The sequence below is a fragment of the Coenobita brevimanus genome, chromosome 44 (genome assembly GCF_032717465.1).
Source record: "Coenobita brevimanus isolate Jiangsu-jjx chromosome 44, ASM3271746v2, whole genome shotgun sequence".
NCBI lineage: Eukaryota > Metazoa > Arthropoda > Malacostraca > Decapoda > Coenobitidae > Coenobita > Coenobita brevimanus.
In genome coordinates this window covers 49,923,429-49,934,023 of record NC_136997.1, presented here as the reverse complement: position 1 = coordinate 49,934,023, position 10,595 = coordinate 49,923,429, and the positions used below count along the sequence as shown (strand labels likewise).

Genomic DNA, 10,595 nt, shown 5'->3' with positions numbered 1-10,595 from the left:
TGGATTTCTTTAGCACAGGTGTGGCTCCTCGTCTTCTATAGGGTACCGTAATAATAGACTATTGTGTACGCTTGAATACAGTGTTCTCCTTTAGGTACCTGGGAGACAGCGTAACACCTCTTCTTTAGCGATTTATTTTGCACATTTATTTTCCACATTACACTTTAGCACTCTTTCGTACACTTAGAGGCATCGGAACACCTCTTCCTTGGCGATTTATTTAACACCTCTTCCTTGGCGATTTATTTAACACCTCTTCCTTGGCGATTTATTTAACACCTCTTCCTTGGCGATTTATTTAACACCTCTTCCTTGGCGATTTATTTAACACCTCTTCCTTGGCGATTTATTTAACACCTCTTCCTTGGCGATTTATTCAACACCTCTTCCTTGGCGATTTATTCAACACCTCTTCCTTGGCGATTTATTCAACACCTCTTCCTTGGCGATTTATTTAACACCTCTTCCTTGGCGATTTATTTAACACCTCTTCCTTGGCGATTTATTTAACACCTCTTCCTTGGAGATTTATTCAACACCTCTTCCTTGGCGATTTATTCAACACCTCTTCCTTGGCGATTTATTCAACACCTCTTCCTTGGCGATTTATTTAACACCTCTTCCTTGGTGATTTATTTTTCCAATTACACCTTAACATTTTCTTGTACATTTATGATGCACCGTAACACCTCTTCCTTGGCGATTATTTTGCACACTACACCTTAACAATCCCAGGTACAGTCGACCAAAATTATACTGTATATCTTTACGACCTACGGTACTGTCTTTATATATTCAACTAAACCCTTTTTACTCTAACTTGGCTTAAAATTGTCCCATATCTTGAATGCTCAGATATAACAACGAATAACACTAAAAAGATGCTAGTCACGAAGAAGTGCTGTGCTAAGGATTACAGCACTGTGTTATTCTGCCACTGAGCTAAGTAAAATAAGCTGCAACAGGACAAAAAGCTGGGCCAAGTTAAAGTGAACGGAGTATAGGGAAAGACTCATCAAAATAATATACTGATATGGATCGCGTTTCACTACACTTACGAATGTTATACGAACCACATAGAATTTTACACAGAATATAAAGGACATGGTGGATTTGGAAAAGTCTGTCTTAAAAAAAAAAAATGAATTTAGAAACGTTTGTCTTAAAAACGTGGATTTAGAAACGTTTGTCTTAAAAAACGTGGATTTAGAAACGTTTGTCTTAAAAACGAGAATCTAGAAAAGCTTGTCTTAAGAAACGTGGATTTAGAAACGTTTGTCTTAAGAAACGTGGACTTAGAAACATCAAGTTACTGCTCGGCATTCGTGATAGACAGATGGCAAGCTTAAGCCAAGTTAGAGTGGAAAGAGTATAACACAATACCGGGTATGTTAGTTTTAAGCTCGTTCCGATTCAGCGTTCAAGACAGAGATGGCAATTTTAGGTCAAGTAGTGTATCCACCACAGTCTAGTCTTTGCCTCTTGTTTCAGCTCAGCATTCAACATGGAGACATGGCAGTTTCAGGAGATGAGGTGGAAAGAGTACAGAACCATAAATTATACCCCTTTTCCTTTAACATGGCCTAAAACTATCATCTCTCCATCGCAAATGCCGAGTTGTAACAATAGATTAACGCTAGAATATTATATTAGTGACAAAGGCGAGGTGTGGGAAAGATGTGGAGCCACAGCTTATTCTGCTATTGGGTACCGTGAAATATGCCGCAAAAGGACGAAATTCTAGGCCAAGTTACGGTGAAGAGAGTATAGTTTTAATCTCCTGTTACAGCTCAGCGTTCAAGATAGAGATGGTAATTTTAGGACAAGGTGAAGGGGCCTGATTGATACGCTTTCTTAAGATCTTGCAGGCTTAAGTACTCATTCACCTGTTATCTTGCCTTCACCACTAAATGAAACGCGGATCACGTAAGAGTCTGTAATCAAGACATGCATCCATCTGTTGTGACACCACCTCATACACACACACACACACACACACACACACACACACACACACATACATACACAGGCAGGCAGACAGACATCCCCTAACAGACACACACTCACACACTTTCAGGCACAGACACAAAGGCAGACAGACAGACACCAAACACACACACACACACACACACACACACACACACACACACACACACACACACACACACACACACACACGGAATTAGTACAGCATAAACCATACTATTAACTAACTGTATGTTCCTTAACACCCTAAAGAACCAAATTGCTACCACTCAATATTCAGTATGGAGGATGACAATTTTAGGCCAAGTTAGAGTGAACAGGAAAAAAAACAAAACAATGACGTGGCTCTACAATCTACATCTTATTCACAGCACTTCTTTGTGACTAGGATCATAGTTTAGTGTTAATCTGGGATCACAGTCTAGTGTTAATCTATTGTTACCACTCAGCATGCAAGATGGAAGGACGACAATTTTAGGCCAAGTTAGAACAAAAGAAGTTATGCTATGGCTCTATATCTTATTCACAGCACTCCGCTGTGACTAGCATCATATTCTAGTGCTACTCAGCATTCAAGATTTAGAGATGGCAATTGTAGGCCAAGTTACAGTGAAAAGAGTATGACAGAGTGCAAGATAACAGTCTAAAGAATGCTCATGAAAAGACCTTGCTATCACGTGTTATGCGGGTGAATGTTTCAGATAAAGTAGGTTATCTCTGCGTGTCACTCCACCAGGTGAGGCTGCCACAAGATAAGAACAGTCATCAGTCATGTCATCTATGACGTGACAGGTGTTATTACCTCACTATCAGGCAGGTTAGAAATGATCAATCACGTGACCGAAGATGCAAGAAGTATAATTTACACAGTCACACGGTTAAGATCACTTAGCAATTACGTCCACCTAGAAGTGACCTGTAATTTTTTTTCAGTGTAAGGCAGTTTACAAAAATTAGTAGTCTTGTCAAGTAAAATGTGAGAAGCGTTATTTCACGTCAGGAAAACTAATCATCAACTGTGTCAACGAAGATACGACAAGAGTTATTTCACATCCTCGGACCAACAAATCATCAAACATGTCAAGGAAGATGTGAGATGTGTAAGATTCCCTTCAGACAAACAAACATCATTCATGTCAACGAAGATATGGTAAGTGTAATTTTCACGCTGGCCCAACAAACGTCAATCATACTAACGAGGAAGTGACAGGTGTAGTCTTCATAATCCCAGGTGGTTTAAAGCATCAGTAATGACGATGTGAGACGTCATTTTCAAGCCAGGCCAACAAACACAATCACGTCAACGAAATGAGAAGCGTAATTTCACAGCGTCAAGCCATAGGTTAACACGTATGAGTTGATTCAAGGTGTCTGTCTGTCCTACCATCATCAAGCTTCTATACTAATGGATGATTTTTTACCACTGGTCAGAATATAGGATACTGAGACGTTTGTTCTAAATTTTGGGACAGAAAACCCACCACCCAGAGACTGGATAAGGAGGGACGGGGCGAGACAAGTTACATGGCAGTGAGTATAATTTTTACTTAATCCAGTACATTAAAAACTGCTCATTTTTTCTTAATATGGAGAGAACATGCCGTACACATCACCACACCAGCATTTAGCAACTCAGTGCCATTGCCTCACCTCCTCTAAACGTCCAGTTGGGTTAAGGTTGGCAGGACTGAACAAGGCTTGCTTATTGGGTTAAGGCAGGGTGGATTGGGGACACTGGACTCTGGCATGGCATGATAGCCTACTTATATTCACCTTCACATTACCACCACACGATTAAATTCCACACTTTTATTCAACTCGAGTATGGAAGTTGATATTTTTTATTAATCTAACCCCTCCAGTTCGAGGAGTCTCTCCAAACCAGTACAAAACAGTCTAGAGTTAGCATGAATATATTTTAAGCAGATTTCGCCACATTCAGTATGTTAAGGCGATCCCCTCTGACTGACTGAGTTTGAAAAATTCTCCAACAACTCATTCAGAAAGATTGTATTTATCATAACTACTACGGCTAAGGGAGGATTTTTATATATAATCTGGGGAAATCTCAAGCAAACACGGGTTACACATATCGGGAAAAAAAAATAATAAGAATACGTTTTATATTATCCTATTTTAGCTTAGGAAGTGATAAATACAAGTTTACGAGTATTTATGGATCACCGTTCTATATGTGAAATTGACCACGATTTCATTCAGTATAAACGAGACCCCTATTAGTGAAGATGGTGAAGGTCCTGTCTAGCCCTTTCAGTTTTCTTCCGTAGAGGCCGCCTTCACGTGTTGGCACCCATATTCCAGGAGGCTCCACTGCCTGGTTATGCAAATACCCCTCAACTTCTTCCCACTCTCCCATATAAACGATGGTAAAATGTACAAGGGCAGTTTCAGCCAGCAGCCCACCGAGTTCACGTCTTCATGAATCTTAATTAACAGCAGCAACAACTACTCTAGCATAATTAGTATCTCTGCAACTGAATAAAAGCGTCTGGAGATGGCATGAATAAATTAAATGGAAAAAAAATCTCGTTCTGAAAGGGGAACAAGAAAGTTATATTTACAGGTCACTTTTTTGGCCCACCTACTTGTACAGGTACCTACAAAAAATGCGATAAAAACAAGATCTGATTTTCTCACTTGACCACATCCTCTTTTTTCTCTGAGCACAAAAAAAAAAAAAAAATGGCAGTCTCGTTTTTAACCCCTTCACCACAATGGCGTCTTATTTTATTCCTGATGCTTTTAGACGATTTTATTCAGCTTAGGGGGGACTTTCCGTACTCTAGGGGGTTTGGATACAGCCTTCAGTAACCTCTTCAGGACCAACTGGATCTCATAGGCTCCATAAAATCGCTTGAAGGAAGCCAAAACAGAAAATCTCCTTCACTACCAAGTGCCTCTCCATAGCTGAATAAAATCGCTTCGAGATAGGAACAATAAAGCGGAAATACACGTCATGGGGCTGAAGGTATATAATTAACCTCTTTAACCCGATGACCTTTTTATTCTTCCTATCAACACCTGAACAAGGTTAAGGTCTCTCGTATTGAAGGGGTTAATGAAGGCTGTATCTAACCCCTCCAGCTCGAAAAGCTTCCCCTAAGCAGAATAAACTTGTCTGAAAATATAAAGACTAAAAGAGAAAAAGGCGCCATCAAGCATAGGAAAAAAATAAAATAAATATATATATATATAACAACCTGACGACTAAAGTTCACTTGGTTTTCGGCACTGAGAATATAAGAGTCCATCAGTCAGATTATTATTATTATTATTATTATTATTATTATTATTATTATTTTTATTATCATTATTATTATATTATTATTATTATTACTACTACTACTACAACAACAACTACAACAACAACAACAACAACAACAACTACTACTACTACTACTACTACTACTACTACTAGCAGTAGTAGTAGTAGTGCGACAAAAGGCGAGTGAAATGACGAGTCGAGTATTAGTAGATGAACTATTTTAAGCCTCCTTGACAACTCACTGAGGTGGTGTGGTGTGGTGTGATGTGTGGTGTGAGAGGTGGGCAGTGGTATAGCCTGTGGTGTGGTGTAGTATGGTGTGTGTGGTGAAGGATAAGGCAGTGATGTGGTGTGGTGTGATATATGCATCCGAAGGGGCGTGGGCAGTAGTGTAATGCAGTATAATATTGGGCAGAGCAGAGCAGAGTAGTGTGTGTGTGTGTGTGTGTGTGTGTGTGTGAAAGAGGACTGAGTGAAAGGCGAGTGGCGTATCAACAGCTGTACTATATTAAGGTACTTTCACTATTCACCAATGTTGCCAGGCTGACTCAGTGCTCGCTATCTACACACGCTGATAACATGCAGACGTCTATTAACACACTCTCTCCACCTCGAGTACTAGTAATTATTTCTTTATCATATATACTTTCATCATGTATCTCCGGGGTGCTGGTGAGGGATGACAATGTGGTGGCATTACCAAGGTCGGTCGAGTCTGACTATTCAAACGTCTCTTAAATAATCTCTCTCTCTCTCTCTCTCTCTATCTATCTATCTATCTATCTATCTATCTCAACACATAAAACTGACTGGCATTAGCTGCAGTAAGAGTAAGAACGCTCGACAATTCTTAAACCCACTGGAGTTACTATGCGTCAAAGTGTTCGCTAGCAACAACCCCCCGGACAGCAATTAGCATCATACCCTCCAATCCCGTTCTCTTATACTGATTTTATTTTACGAACGGAGAGACTTTTCGAACTGGAGGGGTTAGATATAGCCTTCAGTAACCGCTATACTATAATACGTCTTTCCTAACTTAAAACAGATAATGGTATGAAGTGAAATACGGATCAGTGTGAATTGGCGGGAGTTGCTAGGCTGTCTTGAGTTCTTATCTGTCCTTAACCACAGTGATAACCTCCAGGCAGCAATAAGCACAGTACCTTTCAGCTCGAGGACACATAACTGTACCCTTATCTTCAGACAAGTACAGAGTATATGAAATCAGGTGACTTAGAAATGGAGGAGAGACGTGGCTTACATTATTTTATTTCTACATGGATTTTAGCCATCTACAATATTAAAATTACTAGTGACGTTTTGAACTGGAGGGGTTAATTGTAGCCTCCCTTTACCCCTCTTCTACCAATGGGCCTTCATACGGTAAATAAAAATGCACACTGATATTAATCTCTCTCTCTCTCTCTCTCTCTCTCTCTCTCTCTCTCTCTCTCTCTCTCTCTCTCTTCCATACCAACTGTTTTACTGCTGCAGTGTGGGGTTGTCTAGTACGGTACTGTTCCTCCTCCTCCTCCTCCTCATCATCATCATCATCATCATCATCACAGTTTAGTTACGACAAATGCCACAAATCACCAGCATCAACACAACCACCACCACCACCATCAATCACCACCACAATCAAAGGTACGAATCCAGAAACAAGAACAGGAAAGCATAAGCGGGGAGAACTATCAACAGAGTGCCCAGTAAAAATGCTATACCGCAAAAACTGCTAAAAATGTTATATCGTGAAAACCGCTAAACATGTTTTACCGTCAAAATCGCTTAAAATTAAGCAGACGCTAACTGTATCTCACTCTCGCCACAACAAGCTTATTTCACTCAGTAACAATGCATACAGTATTTTGAGGTAGGTAGTGGCCACCATCATCCACTCGATATAATGCTGCCTACTTCTTCCTTTACCTTTATCACTCTTTTTCTGTCTGTCCTCATCTCTTCCTATTTCTCCCCTCTTTCCTGTCACTTTTTATTACTCTGTTTTCCTTTTCAGGTGGTTTTACATTGAGTGACAAGCCTAATGGTTTCCTGTAAGCCAGGAAACCATTTACAACGCTTGATGGTAACCATATAACCAAGCCAAACGTTTTCCCTACGTGTCCACAAGTGCGTTGACGGAATTAGTGCTCCTCCCCGTTAAACGAGTCACAGACAAAAGGCCACCCCGGAGTTATGGCGTCTGGCTAAAGATAGAGAGACAGACAGATAGACAGACCGATAGACAGACAGACAGAAGACCTCTCAAAGTGACGGCGTTTGAGGCAGTCTAGCTATTTTTCACCAGGTTTAGTTCAAGGTCACCATCCTTGCTACAAAACTACATTCACTTTCACTCAGACCTCTTAAGATAAAGTTTGTCCACCATCATTCAGTAAGGCGCTTTTTATTATTCATTCTCGCTACTACATTTTATTCAGCTGATATAGGAGACTTTGTATAGACCAGTGCCAATACTGTCACAATTAGGAAAAGTATGCTGAGCTAGGATGACGTAGGATAGGTCAAACAAGGGAGGAGGAGAGAACTATATATAATGGGAGATCTTGTAGGGGATATAATATGTAAACTGATTTGATCTCTCTCTCTCTCTCTCTCTCTCTCTCTCTCTCTCTCTCTGTTGGCAAGGCCGTGTGAATCGTGCCAGGTGTAGTGTGGTGGGTAAGGCAGATAGGGAAATAGGTCAATGGGAGAGGAAGGCAGACCCGCCTAAATGTCACTCGCTGTGGTGGTGTGGTGGGCTGTGGTTGAAAGGTGGTGTAATTGCTGTGGTAGGGGACTGTGGTAGGCAAACAGGTCACTGAACACGAAAGGTAGCTATACTTAAATGTTACTGGTTGTGGTGGTGTGGTGGGTGGTGGAGTGGTGGGACTTTGTGGTTGGTGTGGTGGTGAACTGTGGTAGGAAAAAAAAAATCATTGGGCAGGGAAGGCAGACGCACATAAACGTCACTCGTTGTGGTGGTGTGGTGGGTTGTGGCACAGTGGTGGTTGTGGTATAGAGCTGCGTGACTTCTGTGGTGGAGGCAATAAAAAAAATCACTGGACAAGGAAGGTGGCCCCAGTTAAGTGTCATTGGCTGTGGTGATGTGGTGGACTGTGGTAGTGGTGGTGCGGTGTTCTGTGGTGGTGTGTGGTAGGTGGCAGGAAAACAGGTCACTCGACAGGGAAAGGGAGCTAAGTAAATGTCACTGGTTGGATGCTGGTTCGCGTGGTAGGTCATGTGGTTGATGTGAAAAGCGGTGTGATGTGGTGTGATGGGCTGTGGTGTAAATGAGGGTATATGGTGTGGAAGAGGAGGCTGGTGCGAAGAAGTGTGGTGATGTGATGCGGTGTAAAAGACGTTATATGGAGAGGAGGAGTAGGCAGGTGCGAAGAACAGTGTGGTTATGTGAAGTGATGTAATGTGGTTATGTGATGTGGTGGTGATGTGAGGCAGAAGAGGTTATTTGGAGAGGAAGAGTAGGTTGCTTGTGGTGGTGGTGGTGGTGCCGTGAGGTCAAGCAGGGTGTATGAAGAATAGTGTGGTGAGATGTGGTGAGGCAGAATGAAGGAGATTAAGCAAATGGAAACGAATGTGGAGATGAATATGATGGTGGTGGTGCTGCCTTCACTCCCAACTCTTAAATACTGTACAACCTCATTCAAAACATCGCTAACTCATAGCAACTCCTGTGAAAATAATAATAATAATAATAATAATAATAATAATAAAGCTGCCACTATGAATAACAAAGGACTTTTACCCACTCAATGCGGGTGTCGTCCTGTCCAATTCATATCTCCTGCAACCAAACCATCAATTTAACTCAATGTCTCCCGCACTGATGGGGTTTAATATGGCTCAATCTTGCCTTCCATTCTAAAAATCTATCCTACACTATATGAAGATGGCATAATAAAAAACGGCTCCCAAGCTTAATACGTTAAATGAATACATCTCACTTTCTCAGATCGAACTGGGCGTCTGCAAAACCTGTTCCCGCCAAAATAAATAATTAATTAATGGTCAAATAAATCTTACGACACGGTGGGTACATAATTTTACTGGCCTAATTATGGGGTTATTGTGGTATAGGTACTTGTGAGCTCATTGACAAACAGTACGAAGTTTATATATCCAATTTCCTTTGACTTATCGCTGTTGCTGGTCGTGTTTATGTCACAGGCTCAGTTAAATGTGAATCCGTGGGACTTAAGGAGTTGCAATTCGCCTGCAATCCACCATCCTCCTTCCGGGGGATAGGGAGGCGATGCAGGGAATCTTCAAACGAACGAACGAACTATATTGCTCAATTAACCCCTCTCACGATAGGGGCAACTCTAGTACAATCCCAGCAACAACATTATTTTAATCACCTGTTTCCTTTATTATCCTCACATTTATTTATTTTTCCTTGACATACAGGTTCGATTTTCACAGGCAAATTCTTTAACCCTTTCATGGCAGGGACAACTCTTATTGTATTCCAGCTAAAGCCAGACGATTTTATTCAGCGTAGTAAATAACAGGATTATTAGCATCAGGTAAAAGTAAGCTATTTTCCTTTCATCTTAACTTGGCCCAATAGTAGTAGTAATAGTAGCAGCAGCAGCAATACGAAATAAGCTGGAAATGGTCGAAAATCTAGGCCAAGTTAAAGTGAAAGGAGCATAAGTAAGACCATGTACAATTCTTACTTTAGTCTGCCCGAACTGACAAAATTAATCTTTTTTTCGGGATGAACAACGTATATGGTTAGATTATTCGCTCTTCAAGTCAATCTTGCAAAAAAATATACAGGATTCAAACATGATCACGAAATAATTTAAGTGTTGTATTAAAATTTTAGGGAGGATACAAAGGCGATATAACGATAAATATTTAATAAGGCAGATATTGGCAAAAAAGTTATTCGGATCAATATTGTACATTTATCAACTATAATTCGCCCATCCTTTAACCTCTATTCATTTCGTACACCCTTTAACTTCCATTTAATTCGTGCACCCTTTAACTTCCATTTAATTCTTGCACCCTTTAACTTCCATTTAATTCGTGCACCCTTTAGCCTCTTTCATTTCGTGCACCCTTTAACCTCTATTTAATTCGTGCACCCTTTAACTTCCATTTAATTCGTCCACCCCGTAACTCGGCTTATTTAACTACGCTGAAGTGTACTGATACCCCCATTTAACACCGCCTTTCACCCTGAATTTGCCTCCTTAAGCAGACTTCAGTAGTAAGGAACACAGTCCGGATGAACAGTTAGTGAAGGTCTTTCCCCTTTATACACCACAAAACTGGCTTGGAGAATTCG

The 10,595-nt window shown here is 40.8% G+C and overlaps 1 protein-coding gene across 1 annotated transcript in view; it reads right to left on the bottom strand.

Annotated features, from left to right (window-relative positions):
- ATPCL (ATP-citrate synthase) overlaps positions 1-10,595 on the bottom strand; it is a 62,131-nt gene that overhangs the window by 51,006 nt on the left and 530 nt on the right. The gene's annotated exons all lie outside the window — the stretch shown is intronic.